We start from the raw sequence: 6,000 nt of genomic DNA, 5'->3' as shown, positions 1-6,000 counted from the left end.
CTTAACCTCACTATCTCACTGCATTTCAAACATCTTAGGCATAATAAGGAACAGGTATTTTTCATCAAGTATTGATATGTTGAACTTTAAGTCATGCATTAATTATTGTAACTGTCCTACTAACCTGTTTTGAAACTGTCTCATTGTTAATTCTATCTCAATAAAAGTAATTAAAAATATATATATGGTGGTTAAGATAGAATATCAGATTGATTGGATGTGGGATATGCTGTAGGAAATACACTTCTGGGTGGGTCTGGGTGGGTCTGTGTGGGTCATAGAGCCTAGGCCTTGAGTTCCACCCAGTCTCTTGCTCTTTCCTCTCTGGTGCTAACCTACTGCTCTTTTCCCAGGCTCAAAGAACTAAGCAATTTTGCTTCACTATGTCCATCTGACAGGATGTCTCTGCCATGTAGCCAGCTGACCAGGGACTAAAACTGTCAGCAAATTAAATCTGTCCTCTTTACATTATGGGTGTTGGGTGTTGTGTCTCTGAGACAAAAAAGCTGAATATGTGTTGTGAAGACTTCTCAGATCTTCCTAAAAAGGGTGGGAAAATGCCCAAGCACTTTGAATGTCTGATGCCTGCACTGTCTGCAGCTGCACAGAGCTTTGTTCACTGGTGTGAATGGGTAAGTGTTCCCACATGGGGGGAGAGAGCACAGAAGCAGGAAAGAAGACAGTTGGAAGTCTGGGGCCACTTCCTGTGACTGTTGCTGCATGTTCTGTCAAGAGAGCACAGGAAGACCTGACAGCTGTCCCCCAATTGAATTGTGGCTGTGCATCTCTCTGTGCCTAGTCTTGTGTTCCGTGTTAATACTGGGTAGAGAACAGCTGGGTATGGTCAATGAGTCAATGAGGTCTGAGAGCTTCAGCAAAATGGCTGCACTGCACAAAGTCCTCTGTGGATTTCACCTTGGCCCAAGCACTGGGGGAAAGCCAAGAGGAAAAAACGGCCAAAGAACTGAACTCCCCAGGCCTCCTCCTATGCTGCTGTTTTACCCTTAGCTGACTGAAGGTGAAGATTGGAACCCCCCAGTTTTCTCCTTTTATCTTTCTGATCACTTCATAATTTGCTCATTTATTCATTCATTGATTTGTTGAGCACCAGTGATATAGCTGCAGCACTCAGTGGAGATACAGATGTGAATGAAATTCACAAAGCTGTTTTTTGTCTGATCCACAAAGTGTCCTATAGCCACATTTTTCTCCCGTCAAAGCTCTGTTATAAGAGAGTGGGGTGTGTGTGAGTTGAGCTTCATGTGAGAGCTGAGGCATTTGAAAGTTGAGGTATCTGAGAAGTGGATGTGTGTTGTGAAAGTCAGGGTATGTGTTGTGAATACTGGACATTGTGGTGAGGCTGTTTTGTGCATGAGAATGGTGTGTGTGTGTGTGTGTGTGTGTGTGTGTGTGTGTGTGTGTGTATGTTACTGAACAAGAAACAGTGTCTGAGGTACACTTTAAGCTCCCACTTGGACTGAAAGGGCCCAGCCCCTCATCTTCAGGTGAACCTGGGCTGTGACCTCACAATTACACAGCCAACATCTTCTGGGATGCACCCCTCACTCCTTTTCTCAGTTTGGGCAGCTGAAAGAAAGGGTTTCAGCTTTCAGCAGATACATGTACACCCATGTTCACACAGGTGTCATTCACAATGGCTACTGAATGGAAGCAGTGCAACTGACACTATTGCATGAATGGATCAGTACAAGGAGACCCACCTGTATGATGAAATATTCAGCTTATGGGTAAGGGAATTCCAGCGTGCGCTGCAAGGATATGGCAGATGAGTGTCATGGATTCATCTGGACGTGGGTGAATGTCAAGAACAATGTTATTTCACTCAACATAATGAAATAACTGAGACATAAAAGGACACACAATGTGTGATTCTACTTCTGTGACATTCCTTTAATGGTTAAATTCATGGAGATAAAAAGTACAATTATGGTTTCCATGATGGGCGAGGGAAATGGGGAGAGAATCATTTTGTTGGTGTAGTGCTTTAGTTGTGTAAAATGAAGCTCTGGCAGTGATCACATAGCCAGCTGCTCAACAATGTGCATATACTCAACACTACTGAACCATATGCTTAAAAGCGATGATGATGCAAATTTCTTGCCCTATAGATTTTAGCATTTTGGGATGTAACTCCAGTCCTTACTCCCCATGACTTATTGTAGATTTAACACATCTACAAATGACTTACTGTAGATTTAACACTTGGGACTGCCCCCCTTGCTGTCCTTGGCCTTTGCCCAGGATGGTGTGCTGAGAAAGTCTTTAACAAAGGAGAAATGAAGTCATTTATCAGGGAGGGCATTATCAGTATGTGAAGGAGCAACAGTGTTGGCCTCTCAAATGGCCTCCTGTAGTGTGGCTACAGGCCATACATCCAGTATAGGCAGACAGTTCTTACTCAAAAGTCCAAATGTAATTGTAGGCTAAATTGACAACAGATTCCTTTCCCCATGGTGGTGGACTGAGCTTTACTTTTCTATGTTCATGGGGTGTTGATGTAAGTTGACTTTGTGTAGTATTTGTCTGAGGCAGTGAGACCAGGTATTTTTATTCCCCATGATGAAATGCAAATAGTGGGGTCAATCAGGATCAGAGTACTAGCTAACCCTGAATATGGTGTTTTATTGCAGTTCCTTCCCCATCCACCTTCTTTGTACCCCAAGGCCAGCCCGTTTGAACTGTGAAAATTTAGGAGTGTGTGTGTGTGTGTGTGTGTGTGTGTATGTTTAGAGTAAGAACTCTCAGAAGACTGCAAGAGGTGTTTCTTTTTTTTAGCAGTGGGAGTGTGGCTTTTCTTCCTTATGGCCCAAATCAGAAGTATGGAAAGGTGTGTGCCTGGCCTGTGGTAGTACACTCATCCACCTGTTGCCATCTTGGTCCTGGCCCCTGAGATTGGGCTTTCCCATCTGAGGCTCAGGTCATATTCTGTAGTCATTTCAAGGTGAGCTGCTTCCTTTCAAGTCCTTTGATATTTTGTCTTAAGCTGGTAACCCATTTGAAACATCAACCAAGTCAAGTAACAGCTGGGGCCCTTTGTTTATGATTTGTTCATCTCACATTTCTGGGTGGATTTCATTTTAGACAATGTTCTATGAATCACCTTTGAAATGAGAATTTATCAGCTTAGGGACTATTGTTTTTAAGTTGTCAGAATAAGAACAAATGTAGCTCTCTGAAGTCTTATTTCCATTGTCCTTACTGCACTACAAAGATGGATACCTGCCCCTGCCCTGCTTCTCCCCAGATTGGAGAACTATGCCCCATTTCTATTTCTCCAAAGAGCATCACAGAGATTCTCATTTTCTCCCTTTAGCTCTCTACCTAGTTGCTGACCTGGCTGTCCCACTGTTGTCTTGGTTCTGTTACTACTTGTCCTGTGACATGGAGTCTGTGCTGTAAGTTAGCATGACAATCCTGGGAGTTAAAGTGAATCTCTGTATGTGAAAGGTCTTTATTCATTTGAAAATGCTATGCAAGCAGATGTTAAAACATTCTCTCTGGCTTTCTCAGAGAGCAAATTGGTCAAGCAATGGTCGTGACTCATCCACAAGGCTGACACTGACAAAAGATCTACAAACTGCTGTACAAAGTTACAGGGTAAGTCCTGAGGGGATTTAACTGACCTTGTCAGATACAAAAATTACATTTTTTGTTATATAGGTCTTGTTTTACTTTGGTCTTAATCATCCAGCAGAAATGTATAAAATCGAGGTATAAAAAGTAAAGCCCTATTAATATGCTGAGCTGTAAAAGGCTCAAATCAACAACTTCTGACGCTGCTAATCTTGCGGATAACCCACTACTATTGTAGACTACTGGACTATATTGGATTACTCTGCTGAATTCATGTACCTACAATATATGAATGGCAATGGAATAAACATTTCTGACAAAAAATTTGAGACTTGGCACCAGGGAGATAGCTTAGTAGAATAAGCACTTGCCTGGCAAGTGCAGGGTCCTGAGTTCAATCCCCAGTACTGGAAAAAAAAAAAAAAAGAAAAAGATAAATGCAACACTGGAAAGTTGTCTCTCTATAGACTCACTGGTTAGCAGTGACAATATAAGATGTGATTGATATATATGGTTATTGTCTGAATTTAAAAAAATTATTACAGCAAAAGATACATTGACCTTTAAGCCCTTTCAGAACACTCCCTTTTGTTTTAAACACACTTGTCTCACCATTCTTAGCACTTTTTGAAGCAGTTCTGGAAATCCTCTTTTGTGAGTGTCTTTACCAAGTGTGCTAAACATATACAGTGAATGCTGCTGCTGAGATATAACAGAAATGCAGGCTTCTAAAAAAATTAGTGTGTTCTCATTCATCTTTTCACTGGACTGGCAGTGAGGAACTTCTGGTTCTTTGCCAAGGTCAAAATGACTATCTTTTCCAATCAATTTTGGAGATTGTGACATCCAGGGCTGTAACTACAGACACCCAGGAATGAAGGCTCCCAGAACTATTACAGAGTGGCAAGAATGATGGAGTAAGTGTGTTCAGAGCAAGGCGAGTGCATTTTGAGGGAGATTAATTGCAATGTGTATTTTACTATAATAAATTAAAACTTTTTTTCTCCAAACATTCACCTTATTTTTTGATTGTGCCACATAGACATCTTGATCATGTTGGCATATTTAAGAAATTAATAATTAAGAATATTTCTTCTCTTGTTTGGCCTTATTTCTTTTCTGCTGAGGAGGTAAAGAAAATTGGTTCTTATTTCTTTTTTGTTTCAGGTAGATGGATGTTATTGTGTGGTGAGGGTCCTCGAAGCTGCTTTCCCTTCAGTCCCTGCCCTTTGTCTTCACTTCAGCTGAAGTCATACTTTGAGTGCGAAGGCGTTGAAAGACTAGGTGGTCTCTGTGTTGTGACTCACAGAGGCTGATATGAACTTGAGCCCGATTCTTTTGCAGTTCCTTCTGTCCTGGGGAAGGATATGGGCTACAAGGACGCGGAACCAAGGGTGCGGGCTGGGAGGAGACCAGCCGGGCTGGTGGGGTCAGCAGGGGCACACACTTTCCCATCATCCTCTGTAGTCTTGACCCGGCTTTGCCCTCAGTGCCCATTCTGCCCTCCTAACAGGGCAGTCTGCGTTCCCAGCTCCCAGAAAAGTCAGTATGCACTCGGTGGTTTGCTTGAAAGTTTGAATTTGGTTGTGTGACTCAAGCCACTAATGCCTGACTTTGGCCTGTGGTGCCTTTGAGGGGATTTTGGAGTGGTGAGAAATTCTCTCAATACTGTAAGGCAGGAAGACTTCCTGTTGATTTTACTGTACTTTGTACAGTTTCACAAGGGATTTGGCAGCTTGGTGGTGGTCTAAATCTTTGAGTAATATAAAATTTTGATGAATGTGGCTAAATAATACCTTAGGTGTGTGGTTCACTGCCTGGGAACCTGGATGTGCATGCTTTGTATTTTACTGCTGACCAGAAATCTCGAGCAGATGACTAGCTCATCAGTGCAGTGTTTCTCTCTGGCCCTTGCTTTTGAAAATTACTACCATTTGACAGCTTTTTGGCAGTCTCTGTGTGGAGGCACCTGAAAGGCTAAACTGTGAAAATTGTCACCCTACTTGGCATTTGAGGGCACTGTCTCAGAAGAGTAGCTGTTGTACAAATGATCTGTTCTGTCAAGAACTTGCAGGAAATAAAGACGAGCTTCTGGACGTTATGAGGTTGCTGAAAGTCAAGCTCTGGGGGAAACGTCAGTGAGATCAGGAGGCAAAGACATTGTAGGGGTGAAAGAACTGAAATGGAAGTTTCTATCATTTTGGCGAAATAAAAAAATTGGTATCAGGAAACAGTCTTTTTATAAAAAGAAACCTTTTGTTTTGAAATACTCACTGCTTCACAGAAATTGTCAAAAAATATGCAGAGTTGAATGTACCACTCACATCTACAATGTCTTGTATAACTGTGTTATAATAGCAAAACCAAGAAGGGAGGCAAGGTGATTTTTAAGCAAACTATGTGACC

General features: G+C 42.0%; 1 pseudogene; it reads left to right on the top strand.

Annotated features, from left to right (window-relative positions):
• Nucleotides 1-512: 512 nt before the first annotated feature.
• The window catches only part of LOC101583273, a 76,629-nt pseudogene continuing 71,141 nt past the window's right edge, over nt 513-6,000 (top strand).

Source organism: Octodon degus, unplaced genomic scaffold (assembly GCF_000260255.1).
Source record: "Octodon degus isolate 3935 unplaced genomic scaffold, OctDeg1.0 scaffold00061, whole genome shotgun sequence".
In the NCBI taxonomy this organism is placed as follows: Eukaryota; Metazoa; Chordata; class Mammalia; order Rodentia; family Octodontidae; genus Octodon; species Octodon degus.
The sequence above is the reverse complement of the archived record's forward strand: the minus strand, read 5'-3'. Positions and strand labels throughout refer to the sequence as shown.